A 17,940-nucleotide genomic window follows, 5' to 3' on the forward strand; every position below is an offset into this window, starting at 1 on the left:
GAAAAGATTATAAGAGAATGGAGTGGAATTAAGAAGAGAATTTTGAAGCAGATTGAATGGCAGAGAAATCGATTTCAGGTGTTATGAATTGTGAATAAAATTGGCTATATTAGTGATATATTATAATTTTTTTAATGAGTTTGTGTGCGTAGGATCTCTGAAGGTTGAAGACAATACACAGTTTTGAAAAGTTTATTTGCAAATTGTTAATATTGTGAAGCGTAAAACTGAACAAGATGTCAAAGGGTTGATAATATTCAATTTGTAACAGTTCGCTTGTAAACTCCTAATGTTATGGAGTGTAATAATTTTAATTTGAAATCAGTGGCAGGTTATTCTATTTGTAAAATCCTTATAGTTGGTGAGTTGGTGCTCAGATTGAGAAGTTTGTGATTGGAGGAGTTAATGCTCTGAAGCAAGGAATTTGGTGAGATTTGGTGTTCTTAAATATTGTACACATTGTTGCTTTGTGAGCCTGGATTAGGATAGTAGATCCTAGCAGCATTTTTCATTGTGATTTTTTTCATTCATGATTTTTCATGTATTTCTTGTGTATTAGTTTTTACATGTGATTGTAATCTTTTCAATTCTGATTTTAAGTTTATCAGTTTTTCAAAATTATTTTAATTGATTAAGGATCTGAAATTTTATCTACTACTGATTCACCCCTCCTCCCCTCTTAGTAAAAAAATTGTGCTTTATAATTTCATAGGAATTGGTTACTTGTTTATGTGCTTGGCACCATAACTGGTAGCAAATATTTTGCAGTCAACATATATATGTTTTGTTAAAGGCGGTGGCATCCTCTCATATCTTCTAATGAACTAGTTTTGACCTAAAAATTGAGGCTTAGGAGAGAAGTCTTTTCACCATTACAAATATTTACTTCTCTCCTATTCTTGGAACTGACTTCGTAAGGCCTTTTGCAACAATAAAGCATTTGAGTAGAGGTAGCTGCATAATCAACATTGTTGATGATTAGATTGTATCTCATTGTGATTCATGACGTGTCAGTAGCAAGTATAATCTTGCAATATGAGACTATTGTGAGAGAATCTACAAGATAAGGCTCTCTTCTTATCTAATCTATTTTTTGACAAAAAAATAATATTAATAGAAAATATTGAAATGAAATGCTTTCGAATAAAAAACATTAATCTAAGCCCACTCTTCTTTCTTATGTTTGAACACAATACTTTCTAATGAATTGATTTACGACTTAGGTATAACCAAAATACATAAGAGATCAGTCAATTCGACAATAACAGATTGGACAAGAAATCACAATTATTTTATATTAAATTGATTCAACACAATTGCATTCATTGTAAACCATAGCTATGACAAGTTCCGTGTTCGTGCTTGAATCCTACAAGAATAAAATTTGGATTAAGTTTGGCAATGTCAAGAAAAATTGTTATTAGATTTGCCTAATATGAAGAAATTATTAAAATTGAAGTTCACAACATCTACAAAATCAATATACACAATTTTTTTTACAATTAGCCTACTAGGAAGGTGAATAGCTCACAAACAAAACAAAGGAAAGAACTAGAAGGAAATGAAATATTACATATTCATAGAGAGTTCTTCAGAGATCTCAAGTGGATATATCCCATTGATTGATATAGGAAGTCAGTGTTCACTTGGGATGGAAAGCTTGAAGTCACTCTAAAATGAATTAAACTTGTTGTGGCATCTTGGTATATCTCTATCTAGGTCCCATTTTAGCTTCTATTTCTTTCTTTGTGTTTGATAACTGGTACTTCAGTTGTCTTTCACTAATTTACAAAACTATTCCCACATCATGATTTTTGTAAAATGGTATGAACATTCATTTTCTGTTTACATTAGATGGAAGGTTTAATCTACAAGTGCATTTTTGGTGATCAAGCCAAGAATAACAAAGATCAAGTACACCATTAGATATTACGTGCAGTCACCATTTACAAGGGAGATTAAGGCCACTCCATTGGCTCCTAAGCATCTTAATAGCTTTTGCTTTGTCTTGATCAAATTGTGCATCCTCTTTTCCAGTCTTTAAATTGCTGGAAAGACAAAGTAACTAAATCCAGTTAGCAATAAGAATGCTCACAAGTTTAGGTGGCTTATTTTGATTGGCCACAAAGATCTTAAACACATGGAAGGTTGCAATTTGGAGGTTCTTTCTAGATTCCTTAATAACATTCCTCAGGATCCGTAAATCATATTTTGACTTCGCATAATGCATTATTGCTGAAACATTCAAATGATCAAGAAAAATGCCACCAAGCAGCTTCACAACTCGACCTTGTGTTGTAATTTTCAGACCCCAACTGTTCTGAATTGTATTCAGCCAAAAGCAATCATAATTCTTATTTATAAAGTCAGATACCATAGACTTATGTCTTTTCAAGACCTCCTTAAAGGTAGCCGTTCCATCTAATGCAATGTCAAATTTTTATAGTTGTATGAGGGTGAAGAATTTCTTCATGTTTTCAGACTGTAGAACATACCTTGCAATACTTTGATGTTGCATATATTTCCTCAGCATTGAGCCACAATGCAAAGCAATGTCAATGCTCTGATATCCCAAGATCAAAATCTCCATAATATCATTATTAGCTTTTAAATATTCACAAGGAATAAATTACAACTAAATCTGTTGCTGCTGCAAATTTGTCACAACTTGAGTTGCATCCTTGCGTGCCTCCAAATTCAGTTTTGGGAGGCACACAATAGAAGTCAATAAAGTATTATTTTTCAAATTTTTTGTAATGGCCACCCCTGAATTTTTTTTTTTTTGTTCTCTTCATCTATGTTATGATTTTTTCTTTGTGTTCTTTCAGAAGATGCAGAAGGGGTTTCATATTTTTTCATTCATCATGTTTGAGATACAAGAAATACAATGCATATTCAATAAGGTAATTTCTCCATAAGGAAAACATAATATAAATGAAGCAAACCATAAAGTATTCTGAAATTCAGACTTGAATGTGCAAATCGGAGCTAGTACATTTACCCCGAGGCAAGGTCTATACAACAACAAACCTGATTTGTGCAATAACCCACAATTGGCATGACTCCCTAGGAGGTTAATGTGCTCCAGGAAATCAAATCTTCACCAAAAGACACAAATGAATACTCAAAGATGGCGCCCAACTATGAGGAGTCTTTTGGAAGAATACCCAAAATCGAACTTCGATCACCAATGAAGGTACAAACAAAATAATGCTTCCGACCATGATAAAAAGTGTATTTTCAGAATAATAAAAAACATATCAGACCTCTGAAAATGTGTGCAAACACCTCCAAACAAAAAGCCAAATGAAGCAATGCGTCAATCACATCAAAACCTCCAAATCCACATCAAAATACAGAAAATATTCATATCCAAATCCCAAAATGATGAAAAATCAGAACTTTGTGAATGCAAATGTGATCCCTGAAGTAGAATCACTCCCTTGGGCTATGGTGGATCTCTCACCACCAAAACTAGCAAGCAAAGATGAGGTTTTTCATTCTCAACTAGCAAAAATAAAACCCTGGAAGTAATCCAACAACATCCTATTATGTTGTCAAAAGATACATACAGAAATGAGAGCTCAAACATGAATTAATAGACTCTTTTTCGGTTTCAACCCTTTTCTTCCAAAATTGAAAGTTCAAATTCTCAAGTTCTAGCTTTTTAAGAGTTCTCAAATAAAGTACAACCTGAGTTTAGTGGTGGAGAACTTGTGCTCTCCAAAAATAAGTCACAAGTTCAAATCCCACAAGGGGGTAAGGTATGTAGGGGAAGAGTACCAATAGATAACATAGTTCCAATAACCGTTATCTTATTGTCATGTTGACACCCCAAAATATATAAAAAAAATGTTAGTACATATATATAAAAATACCAGTAAATATTTATTTTAAAAACAATTTGCACAAATAATAAACATTTTTATTTCTAAAAAAACTTAATGTTTAGATTTGCCACTTTATGCAAGTGCCTAAAAAGTACAAATGTACTCCAATTACAATTACATATGCACAACTATTGGTGCATTACATGACATATAAACAATCAACTTTTGACTTCTTAAACACTCAAGTGTACATTCTTCCAAATATCACTTCACAGTTTCATGCATTAAATGGATCTGCATTTAGTACCTGCATTTGCAACAACTTGTGTAAGGCTCCCCAGTAACCCAAAATTTGCATAAAATCAAATTAAAAAAATCAAGTTTCATTCAAAACATAGAAGAAAACTGAACAATTTGAAGTAATGGAGGACTGCATAATGCATTGCACATTCAAATTATATTATAAGACAACATTTTTCATGTCACTTTCATTACAATCGAATTCATTGCATATTCCTGGGCTCTGCAAATACCTTCTGCACATTCCTTATTCAAGGGTGCACATTCAGGTTGGTACACACAGAATAAGTAAATTCCCTCTGCAGTCAACATTAAATGCTATAAATCTTTCATTTGAAATTATACTGTTTTCAATAAACCAACATTTCTTTCAATATAGTCATTGTAAATAATATTAACAACCATATTGGATGTCTAATGATGGTTTAACTCCTCCGTAGTTTCATTATGCTTTGTCTATTGATGATTTCTTTGTATGCGGTTTACAATTTCATTTCAATGCTCTCTTACAATTTAATGTGCCTATATGGTTATTGTCCATTAATAGTGTGAACTTTACTCCAATTTCTTTGCTTCATTATAGTGTGAATTTGACTCCACTTTCTTTGCTTCATTTTGCGATATAGGTTTCATTTCAATGCAATCTATTTGTTTTATTCGAAACCCCTTCATTATTTATCATTTCATTTTATGGGTGCGCTGTTAAATGGTCTCTCTATTTATAATGCCAAAATAATTATAGAGAATGTAAAAGCAATTTAATATTGTTCATAATATTCAAAACTCCTTCATTATTTATCATTACAATAATGTGTATGCTTGATACTATTACTTACAGTGACTATATACTGGCTATAAGGTTGTTGTCCCCCCCCCCCCCCACACACACACACACACACATGTGTGTGTGTGTGTGTACATATACATATATGTACACACACACACACACACACACACACACACACACACATATATATATATATATATATATGTATTTCTCATATGAAATTTATTGGAAGAAATATAGTGTATGTTTGATAATATTATTTACAGTGAGTATATTAACAAATTGAAGGCAGAGCAAACAATCAAAATGCCTAAAAAATTTTCATTTCCCAAAGTTTTTAGGGCAATGTAGTTGGCGGTAATTCGTGCCAAGTGGCCCATAACGTGTATGTGAGAAGGTTGTTATATGTCGACAATAACACACACACACATCGGGGTGTGTGTGTGTTATTATCGACATATAACAATCTTCTCACATACATGTTATGGGCCATTTGGCACGAATTACTGCCAACTACATTGCCCTAAAAACTTTGGGAAATGAAGATTTTTTGAGGCATTTTCATTGTTTGCTCTGCCTTCAATTTGTTAATATACTCACTGTAAATAATATTATCAGCCATACACTATATTTCTTCCAATAATTTTCATATGAAAAATATATCAACATCATTCAATTATTAGTCATTTGAGAAATGGATTTGCATCTTAATACTACATCAACAATATCTTGTTTTTAATCACATCATAGTTACATCTTTCACTCTTGCATCTCATGCTTCTAGTTTCTCTCCTTGTTATATAATGTTTCAAGTTCTGTACCTATGTGTGTGTATCTACACACACACACACACACACACACACACACACACACACACACACACACACACACACACACACACACACACACACACAACACCACTTTATTTTGTTGAAAGATGTTCAATGATGTAATTATTCATTATCTAATAGAATATCAACAATATCCAATTTTCAATCACATCACAGTTGCATACTTAACTCCCGCAGGGTTCTTTCGAGTTTTGTGGCTATATGGTTATTGTCTATATTATCAAACATATAGAAAGAGAGACACAATACCATTTTATTTTGTTCAAAGATATTCAATGATGGATTTGTACTCATTGGTACCTACAAAAATTGATTTATTTTTCATCATTTATCTCAATGGCATTGAGGGTTTCATTTCAATGATCTATCTCTGCCTATATATTTATATAGGCACACATAGTTGCATTTTATTGCTGGTACCTTATCGTTGTAGGTTCACTAAATATAATGGCACCAGGTAGAAAGGAAAATAAATGTGTTAGACGTCGAACAGTTAGAGTCACTCATGGGGTGCACTTCCCTGATGAAGATAGTTTTGTCCAAAATGAAGACCCAGTGACTCCTATTGTAGATGACCATTCACCTAACAATGCAACTGATGTGGAAACTATTGTTGTACATGACCATTCTACTACAGCTTGTAATCCTATTACAAAAGCACCACAAGTACAAGTGGCCTCAAAGGTTCCCAAATCAAAATGGAGCATATCTGACATGAAAGAAACAATATCATGCATATAAGACAAGCACATGTTTGTTAGAGACACATCAATCAAGTATGGTATCCCCATTGACTCTTTGAGGGCATGGCAGATGGGAGCCACAACCACGACTATGAGGGGTCCACACACCATTTTATTAGCAAAGGAGAAGGATGAAGTTGTCCAATGGAAGGATGAAGTTGTCCAATGGTGCAAAGACATGGCTGAAATTGGTCATGGTCTCCAAATCAATCAACTTCAATCACCCATTTCCCAAATTACCGAGAATAGGCCTAATCCATTCAAAAATGGGATGCCAAGGAGGTCATGGTGGATAGGTTTTAGATGAAGGCACCCTGATCTGACGATGAGAACAATAGAAGGAGTGGACTCCGATAGGGATATTATGCTTCGACCTTGTATTGTTGCCTCTTTCTATGACAACTTGGAGGTAATGTACAACCTCAATCAGTATGGTAGCAATCGGATTTGAAATTGTGATGAGATTGGTGTGCAAGCTGGGAAGAATTGTGGGATGAGAGCGATAGCCAAATTGGGCCAGAGGTGTGTACACACCTAATTTCCAAGAGTAGAGAGTGGATTACTCTTTTGGCATGTCTTAGTGCATATTGTTTCAACATTCCTAGATTTTATTTGTTTAAATCTAAGAGACATATTTGAAACTACATTGCAAACTGTGAGTCAGGAGCATGCATGGCAGTCCAAGAACATGCATGGATGACAAAGGAGTTATTCTTAAATTGGTTGGAACATTTTGCATGTTCAGTCCCTGGTGGAGTTTCACCCTCATGTAGGGCCCTACTGATCTTCGACAGTCATGACAACCATGTAGCCTTCAAGACAATTGAAGAAGAAAGGCAGATAGGTATAGATTTGGTAACCCTTCTTACTCATACAAGCCACAAATTACAACCACTTGATGTTTCTGTATTCTCACCTTTAAAGAATTATTTCAAACAACAGAGGAGTATATGGATGTTAAAGTATCCACAAATTGAAATTGGAAGGGAAGAGTTGGCAACTCTTGCGAGCAAGGCCTTTGCCCAAGCATTGACATTGACTGATATAATTAGTGGCTTTCATTTGACATGGATTTGACCACTTAACCGATCTGCATTACAAAATGATATGAGGCCAAGTAAGGCATTTGAGGTTGCAGTTGATATACAACCAACTGTTGGAACAGAACATGATGCCACTTCAAGGGATGAAGAACTAGAGTATATGGTAGTGGAAGCTTTCTTGTAGTTGGTTGGTTTTAATGAGGAATGCATTCAAGATTTTGTAGAACGCCATAGAAGAACACAAGCAATGGTTGAGGGTACAAGTTTGACACCACAAACTACTGAATGAGGTCTACCCCCACAAACTGGCCAACCAAATGAGGGTTTGGAAAGTACATCAATAGCCATGTCTTTGCCAACACAAGCTGTCATACTAGACTGGACCCAAGAAGCAACCAATTGTGACGATGTAACCCTTTCCATGCCAAGTCTATCAGAAATTGATCCAGCAAATATGATACATTACTTCACCAATGCAATCAATTGAGAGCAGCAAGATGGTGTTGATTGTGAAGATGAAATTCACATAAGTGAAGACGAACCTGAGTTTGTGCCATGTACACAAGAGGATGGGCAACAAGTGCCAAGGCAAATCACCAGATTCTTAAGACTTCCAGTGTGGAGAATGAATCAATCTTCATGTGGAGGTAGGAAAGGGGTGCTATGTCTTAGTAGCCAGTCATAGATCTTGACATCTAATGATTACATTCAAAGAGAAAAGGATAAAGAGGCTGAAAGAAAAAGAGATGAGGAATTGGGAGAATGAAAGAAAGAACAAATGAGACAGAGGAAGGAACAACGTGAAGCAGAAGCGATAGAAAAGGAGGCTATGAGGGTGGAAAAACAAGCCAAAAAATTGCAAGATTCCAAGAGAAGTTCATTCAAAGACAATAGAGGGCAAAAAAAGATGCAAAAGAAAAGATTGAGAAGGCGAGGAAGGTAGCTGAAAAGGCATCCAAGCGTGCAAAAAGGACGAAATATGTGGCCACAGTCGCAGAACCTCTACCCATCCGACACCCAATTCTCATGGACATGATGAACCTCTTCTCCCCAACCTTTGCAGCTATTAATATTATGCAAGTTGGGACTGCACCTGGATGCTCAAACACCATGCAACTTACTTCAGGTGTAAACCAGGCATTGCTTGCTCAAATAGCAAGTTGCTTACAAACCCCTCCAAGCCAAGAAAATACCGTTGCTGGGCTAGACCCTAGTAGGTCACAGTCTATTGGGGTTGGATTTGTGACACCTCCTCCATTTAATACCCATATGGATAATTGATTGAGTCTGTGATCAATTATATTTTGTGAGCCCTCTAAAAAGCAGATTTTGAGTTTCGATATAACTGTGATGTGATTATAGAATGACATACTGCCATATTTTTTAATGTTTTTAGAACTCCATTGTTTTCAAATATCTCAGATGAATTGATGGTGTTGTTATAAATCTCATATGTTTTTTTTTTGATGTGATTATAGAATTATAGAATTTCTCACTATGAAAAGAGGTCACGTCACTGTTCAAATTGCTCATTATAAAAAAGGCCATATTAGTGGCATCTAATTATTCAGATCCCCTATGTCCTCTTTTGATAGTGAGAAATTTGAACACTTATAAGTGTTCAAATTGCAATCATCATATATAAATTGCAGTGTCTAATATGTCTACTAGGTCATTGCATTGAAATGATAAAAAGGAGTGTCCTATTTGTAAAAAGTCACCAGACAAATAATTATTTTATAGTGCCTTACAAGATATCTTGTTAGTTGCCAAGTTTTCCTTGTTGGCAATATCTACCAAAATATCTAATAAGGCACTATTAAACAATTCTTTGTCTAATTTTTTTTGCAAATGGGGCACTTCCCTTTGATCTATCTATATATATATATATATATATATATATATATATATATATATATATATATATATATATATATATATATATATCTTTGTGTGTGTGGGAGGAAGCGAGACTAAGTATGGAAACCCTAATCCCACTCTCATACACACTCATGGAATACGAAAGAGCCTAGAGAGGTAATGCACATCAGATACTTCTTATGAGAAAGAGAGAGTCATGGATTACCTCTTTAGGTTTTCTATTCCTTTGTTGTAAATGAGAGAGAGGAATGATGCAAAATGCAATCTAACCTAGAAAGCAAGTAGGCAAACAAACCCTAATATGAGAATACAGATAAAAAACAATTGATACACTGTTGCAAAGTACAAAATCAGAAGGTAAGATCATAGGTGTACATGTGCCTAAAATCTGAGCAGAAATGTCTAGGACCAGGGTGCCATGCCACTGTCTTGATTTTGCAATTCTAGAGCTGAAACTGACAGGAAGGATTCTGGAGTTTGCAAAGTGTTGCTCTGCTAAGTCCTGTTGACAGAGGGCAGGACCAAGGCACCACGCCCTTGTCCTTGTGGTTTCTGCCAATATTTGCAACCTAGAACTGTCCCTGTGTGCTCTTCTGGTCCCGAACTTCCAGCGACGCTCGGATCTGAACCTGTACCTGAAGCTGAAAAAGAGGGTTTGGGGTGGCTATTTAGGGTTTCACCTTAGTCAAACCCTTGTGTTGGTGATTTCCACCTCCACGAATAGCCAATAATGTAGTGAAAATGTGTGTGCAAGATCCTAAGAATGAAAGTAAACAATCTAGAGCAACCCTAAAGGGTAAACCCTAATTGCTTATAATTGAAAAATTAAATTCTCTAAATCCACGATCCAAAGTGATCTAAAGCATGAATATGAATCAAAATGAAACTTATGCAAAGATATGAAAACAACATGAAACCATGCCCAACCCCAAGGGAGAGGTACAAGCCAATCGTCAATCAATGATCTCCTATTGTTCTTCTACATCTTCAAAAGCCCCTAATTGATAAAATGATGCTTGATGAATGTTTGATGGATGAAATTTGAATGTTGTTGAAGACTTCAAAGATCTACTCTTTCGCTGCAAAGAAGACTCTAATGCTGCAAAAACCTGTCCTTTGATTCTTAGAAGAAGACCCCTTCAAATGAAGAAAAAAAGCTCTTAAATATGAAACCCTAGATCTTAATTTCATGTGGCCGACCTAGGATTTGAATTTCCTACTTATATTTTGTGGTTAAGCATTATTATATCATAGGATTGTGCTCCCGAAATTTCGGAGAAAAAGTCGCGGACCATGTGCATTCTCGCCACGGTTTGACCAAATTTTCACCAAATTTTTGGGGCCGTTAGATATGATGATATTAGAGTGCATCTCAAATTTACAACTGATTTTGAGATGTTTTGATATGTGAAATTGGGCCTAAACGGTCAAAATAAGACATAATTAGGGTTTATGATTAAATGATTCATTGGAGGAATAGGATGAAAAGGGGCACACTTAGGGTAAAGGGCCCAACTTTATAATATGTAAAGTGATGAGACATGACCTTAGATTTAATTTAATTAATTAATTAAATTCTTAAGGGGGAATGAGAAATACAAGATGCAAGACACACTAAGGCGAGTGCTAACCTAAGTGTGAAATTGTACTACCCTAGCAAGGGTGTACAATTTAGGACACTACAATATATATAAATGTTGAAATTGAAACAAATTAAATTCCCAAAAAGAGATGATTGAAACATAAACAAATTACAAATTGCATTTTTTACTAGATCATTGCCAAAGTAAAGCCCCACAAAGAGAAGATTGAAAGATAAACAAATCACAAAATGCATTTTCTACTAGATTTTTTTCTAATGTGAACTAAGTGTGTTTCTTGCATCCATATGAACTAAGTGAGGAATTTAAACAAATTGAAACATAAAAAATTTAGAAATTGAAACATAAACAAATCACAAATTGCATTGTCTACTAGATCATTGCCAAAGTAAAGTCATATTGACTTTACCTGAGAGGAAGGCTTGTTGTCTTCGACATAGTGACTCCTTATCGTGTTTGTAATTGTCTGTCATAACAATCACAACAAAATGCAAAACAAACTGAAGTGTGTTAAGAAACACATTTAATAAGAAATGCATAACTACCTAAGATATCTACACAAATTTATATAAAATGTAAACATTAAAGGCATAATCTCCAAAAAATTAAAGTGTGTTAATAAACACATTTACATTGATATGATGATCTTCCACAAGTATGGTTCTTCCCTTGATGCTTTAGCACGCCTACAAAAAATAGTAATAATCAGGGTAGCGTAACGTTCTCACAACAAATCATCCATACATTATTGAATGTAGAACAACTTTTTGACCATCTTTAACATTTGACAACATGCATACAATCCTTACACATTCATACATACATATTCCAATGCATAAGTACATGCATATACATATCCACCTACATACATATGCACATGTACATAAAATTGCACATATGTACATATACATACATATGCATATGCATATATATAACATACATACATATTGCAAACAAATAGTTACATAAGGAACATGCAGAGGGAATTTGCAGAACTAAAAAATATGCAATGTATTGGATTGTAATGAAGAAAGTGACACAGAAAATTCTATCTTACAATATAATTCAAATGTGCAATGCATTCGATTGTGGTATCTAGCTATTTTCAAATTTGAATTTTTGTGAGAAACAGTCGGTCATGTCATATTAAATATGTAGTCCTCCATTGCTTCAAATTGTTCAGTTTTCTTCTATGCTTTGAATTATTCACACTATAATGAGTCAAGTTCACACTATATATATGTATGTGTGCATGTGCCTATATAAAATATATACAGAGACAAATCATTGAAATGAAACCCTCAATGCCATTGAGATAAATGATGAAAAAATAAATCAATATTTGTGAGTACCAATGAGGACAAATCCATAATTGCACATCTTTGAACAAAATCAAATGGTGTTGTCTATATATATGTACATATGCATATATGTAAATATATATGACCCGAGTTCACACTATAAAGATCAAAAGAAAGTGGACTCAATTTCACAATATAATGAGTCAAATTCACACTATAATGAAACAAATATTGTGGAGTCAAGTTGACACTATAAGCCCTCAAGTTCACACTATAATGAAGCAAAGAAACTTTAATCAAGTTCACACTATAATGAAGAAAATAATTTGGAGTCAAGTACACACTATAAAACCTCAAGTTCACATTATAATGAAGCAAATAATTTGGAGTCAAGTTCACATTATAATGAAGTAAAGAAAGTTGAGTCAAGTTCACACTATAATGAAGCAAATAATTTGGAGTCAAGTTCACATTATAATGAAGAAAAGAAAGTTGAGTCAAGTTCACACTATAATGAAGCAAAGAAAATGGAGTCAAGTTCACACTATAATGATTAAAAAGAAAATCCATTTCTGCATGTACCAATGAGTACAAATCTATCATTGAAAACCTTTGAACAAAAAAAATGCTATTGTGTGTGTGTGTGTGTGTGGACAATAACCATGTATGTATATGTGTGTGTGTGTGTGTGTGTGTGTGTGTACATAGATATGGACAATAACCATATAGGCACAAAACTTGAAACTGTATGTAACAAGAAGAAAAACTAAAAACATGAGATGCAGGAGTAAAATATGTAACTGTGATGTGATTGAAAACTGGATATTACTAATATTCTATTAGATACTAAACAATTCCATCATTGAACATCTTTCAACAAAATAAAAATGCTACCGTGTATGCCTGTATAAATATATATACAGAGACAGATCATTGAAATGAAACCCTCAATGCCATTGAGGTAAATGATGAAAAAACAAATCAATTTCTGTAGGTACTAATGAGTACAAATCCATCATTGAACATCTTTGAACAAAATAAAATGATGTTGTATATATATATACTCACACACATATATACATGTATATGTGTGTGTGTGTATGTGGACAATAACCATATAGGTACAAAACTTGAGACATTATATATCAAGGAGAGAAACTAAAAGCACAAGATGCAGGAGTGAAAGATGTAACTATGATGTGATTAAAAACTAGATATTTCTGATATTGTATTAAGATGCAGATTCATTTCTCAAATGACTAATAATTGAATGATGTTGCTGCATTTCTCATATGAACTTTATTGGAAGTAATATAGTGTATGCCTGGTAATATTATTTACATTGAGTATATTAACAAATTGAAGGCAGAGCAAACAATGAAAATGCCTCAAAAAATTCTTCATTTCCCAAAGTTTTTAGGGCAATGTAGTTGGCGGTAATTCATGTCAAGTGGCCCATAACGTGTATGTGAGAAGGTTGTTTTATGTCGACAATAACACACACACACACACACACACACACACACACACACACACACACACAGAGTGCACACACACACGAGTATATATATGAGGACAACAACCTTATAGCCAGTATCAGACATACACATTATTGTAATGATAAATAATGAAGGGGTTTTGAATAATTATGAACAATAATCAATTTCTTTTGCATTCTCTGTAATTATTTTGGCATTATAAACAAAGAGACATGATTTAACAACACACCCATAAAATGAAATGATAAATAATGAAGGGGTTTTGAATAAAACAAATAGATAATCATTTTTTTTTTCCATTCTTTGTGAGGATTTCAACATTAGTATATTTGTAAGGATTTCAACATTTTTATAATTGTAAGAATTTCAACATTATTAAACTATAATAGAGCATTGAAATGAAACAGAGAATAATTATGAACAATAATCAATTTTTTTTGCATTCTTTGTAATTATTTTGGCATTATAAACAGATAAACGCCATTTAACAGCCCACCCATAAAAAAAATAATAAATAATGAAGGGGTTTCGAATAACTATCAACAATAATCAATTTTTTTTGCACTCCCTGTAATTATTTTAGAATTATAAACAAAGAGACACCATTGAACAACACACCCATTAAATAAAATGATAAATAATGAAGGGATTTCGAATAATTATGAACAATAATCATTTTTTTTTGCATTCTCTGTAATTATTTTGGTATTATAAATTGAGAGAACCATTTAACAACCCACCCATAAAATAAAATGATAAATAAAGAAGGGCTTTCAAATAATTATAAACAATAATCAATTTTTTTTGCATTCTTTGTAATTATTTTGGCATTATAAACAAAGAGACGCCATTTAACAACCCACCCATTAAAAAAATGATAAATAACGAAGGGGTTTCGAATAATTGTCAACAATAATCAATTTGTTTTGCACTCTCTGTAATTATTTTGGCATAATAAACAGAGATACACCATTGAACAACACACCCATAAAATAAAACGATAAATAATGAAGGGGTTTCAAATAATTATGAACAATAATCAATTTTTTTTGTACTCTCTGTAATTATTTTGGCATTATAAACAGAGAGACATCATTTAACAACCCACCCATTTAAAAAAATGATAAATAATGAAGGGGTATCGAATAATTATGAACAATAATCAATTTTTTTTGCACTCTGTAATTATTTTGGCATTATAAACAGAGAGACACCATTGAACAACACACCCATAAAATAAAATGATAAATAATGAAGGGGTATCGAATAATTATGAACAATAATCAATTTTTTTTGCACTCTGTAATTATTTTGGCATTATAAACAGAGAGACAACATTGAACAATGCACCCATAAAATAAAATGATAAATAATGAAGGGGTATCGAATAATTATGAACAATAATCAATTTTTTTTGCACTCTCTGTAATTATATTGGCATTATAAACAGAGAGACACAATTTAATAGCGCATCCATAATATCTAATCATAAATAATGAAAGGGTTTCGAATAAATACAAACAATAATCAATTTTTTTTACATTCTCCATAACTATTTTGGCATAGACACCATTTAACAACTCACCCATTAAGGGAAATAAAAAATAATCAATAGGCAAAGCATAATGCAGCTACGAAGGAGCTAAACCATCATTGGACATCCAAAAAGCATGAAGGAAGGTTGTGAGGCGTTGCAAAGACGGAGCCGAAGTGTTTGCAAATAAAAAATGGCGGGGAGAAACCACGACAGAGAAACCATAGTGAGAGAGAATGAACAAACTCGACAAAAGTGCATTTTCCCTAAGTTTGTAGGGCAACATAGGCAGCGGTAATTTACGCCACGTGGGGCCGTTTTCGGTACACGAGAAGGCTGACATGGGTGGTCAATGATTTAGTTGACTACCCATTTAAAACTTATTAATATTAAAAGTTTATTTTTTTAAATTCATTAGATTTTTTTTTTTTTTGCTCGGTAAAAGGCCTAAGCCATATTTTATTAATAAATAGTACTACAATCTCCACTCAGTGCAGGCGTCGGTAGGAAAGAGCGGAGAGGAGAAAACCTCCGGCCTTGCCTGGGACCATGGGTCTAGTCAGTGACTAATAACATTTATTGATTTACATATAATCTTTTACAAATTCTTCATTTTGGTTGATCAAAAATCACTTCATAGGTAGCATCTATAATTTCCATGAGGTAATATGCTTTTGCCAAACTTCATAGTTCACTGTTGCCATATTTTCCATCTTCTGATTATCCTGCAAAACATATTCTCAAAACAATCCTTCTGCAAAACCACTTTATTAAGTGTTAGTGCCAAAGAGAAGAAGAAGAACTAATATTATCTCTAAATACTTACCCCTGTTGTTATTATAGCCTAGGTTTCTTTCATATTAAGTCAACATCAGAAATTGTTGGCTATACTATGAAAGATTACCCAGTCTACAATAGTATTAGGGGTATAAACACTGGTCAACAAAGGACTAATAATAACACAACCTATCTAGCCTGTAATTCATGCTCTTACTATGATATTCGAGACTTATATATGTTTAAATATAAATGTTGAAGTAAACCAATATGCCAGAGTTACTAGAGTACTCCCTGTTACTGTATTTTAGTATATGTCTGATTCAAGAAACATCTGCATTCTAAACTTCACTTATTTAGTATAACTATATGTTTTGAAAATGTCATCAAGTGAGTATCTTACCCTTCACTATCTATGCTATATCAAAGTATTTTGTGAACAGTTCAATATGTGTCTTGTACTAACTGTAGATCCTACATCCTTGTGTATAAGATTAGTTATATTAGTAATTGCAAACAAAACTATGTAATGAAAACTTATTCTTCCTCATCATCTATGGCTTCCATGCCAGAGGCCTGTGTTTCTATAGCCTCCATATCACTGGGATTATCACCCTGGAATGGGGTCCACACCTCTTCTACCATATAACTCACCCACCATTCCCCTTTTGGTTCTTTTACCACTCCAATCCATTGTTTGAAGAATGCAATGCTCCTTGCTATCTTTGTTTGTCTTTGACGACAAAGTTTTTGATCCTTACTATTGAGAATAGGCCTCGTGAACTCTATATTGAGCACATCTTCCTTATCTATGGCTTCTGCAAATTTGGTGTAATCTTCCAGGTAAGGTATATGAAGCTTATCATCCACACATTCTATAGCCATTTCTAGGTTAACCAAGTACTCTTCCTTGAATATCAGCCTGCATAGTGTGACTGTGACTGCTTTTTCTTCTCCCATTGTGAGTAGTATTGTTGCAAACCCTACTAGGATACTGCTTTTAACTCATTTTCTGTGTTTTGAGAGTATAATCTCATCACCTAGAATCCTTTTGGTCGCATGTATGACCAAATCATCTTCTAATCTCAGAATAACCGACCAATGTTTGTTAGAGATCTCTCCGAGGAAGGACATTTCATGCTTTTTAGGGCAAAGACAAATACCAGAGTCCATTTTTAAAGATAGATAAATTTTGAGTGCCTCTGCTTAGATATACTGGTTATGTTAACCGATATTTATGTCCATGTACGTGTGTGCCTATATATATATATTTATATACATATATGCATTTATATATATGCCTATATGCATATATATCTATATACATATTTATATATATTTGTATATATGCATGTATATGTATGTATATATCTATATATATACATATATAAATATATATACACATATATAAATATATATATGTGTGTGTGTGTGTGTGTAGACACCCAAAATTGTCCAGTCTAATTAAATAAATATTATTTATTTAATTATCTAAGCTTAATTCTTCTATTAATTAAATAAATCTTTATTTATTTAATTAATTCATTTATTCTCTTCTAGCCTTATTTCTCATTTAAATAAATACATTTATTTATTTAAATTATCCTTTTCCTAAATTAAATAAATATGTTATTTATTTAATTGATCTCACTCCTTCTATTAATTAAATAAATCTTTATTTATTTAATTAATTCATTAACCTTTTCTACCCATGACACATGTCATTCATCTCTTAATTCATACACTACCTACCCCTTTCATTATTTTATTATTTCTTTTACCTACCCTCTAAT

General features: G+C 33.2%; 1 pseudogene; it reads right to left on the minus strand.

Annotated features, from left to right (window-relative positions):
• Positions 1-1,939: 1,939 nt before the first annotated feature.
• Positions 1,940-17,107, minus strand: LOC131066609 (putative MO25-like protein At5g47540; annotated as a pseudogene).
• Between the last annotated feature and the right edge of the window lie 833 nt (positions 17,108-17,940).

The sequence above is a fragment of the Cryptomeria japonica genome, chromosome 4 (genome assembly GCF_030272615.1).
Source record: "Cryptomeria japonica chromosome 4, Sugi_1.0, whole genome shotgun sequence".
In the NCBI taxonomy this organism is placed as follows: domain Eukaryota; kingdom Viridiplantae; phylum Streptophyta; class Pinopsida; order Cupressales; family Cupressaceae; genus Cryptomeria; species Cryptomeria japonica.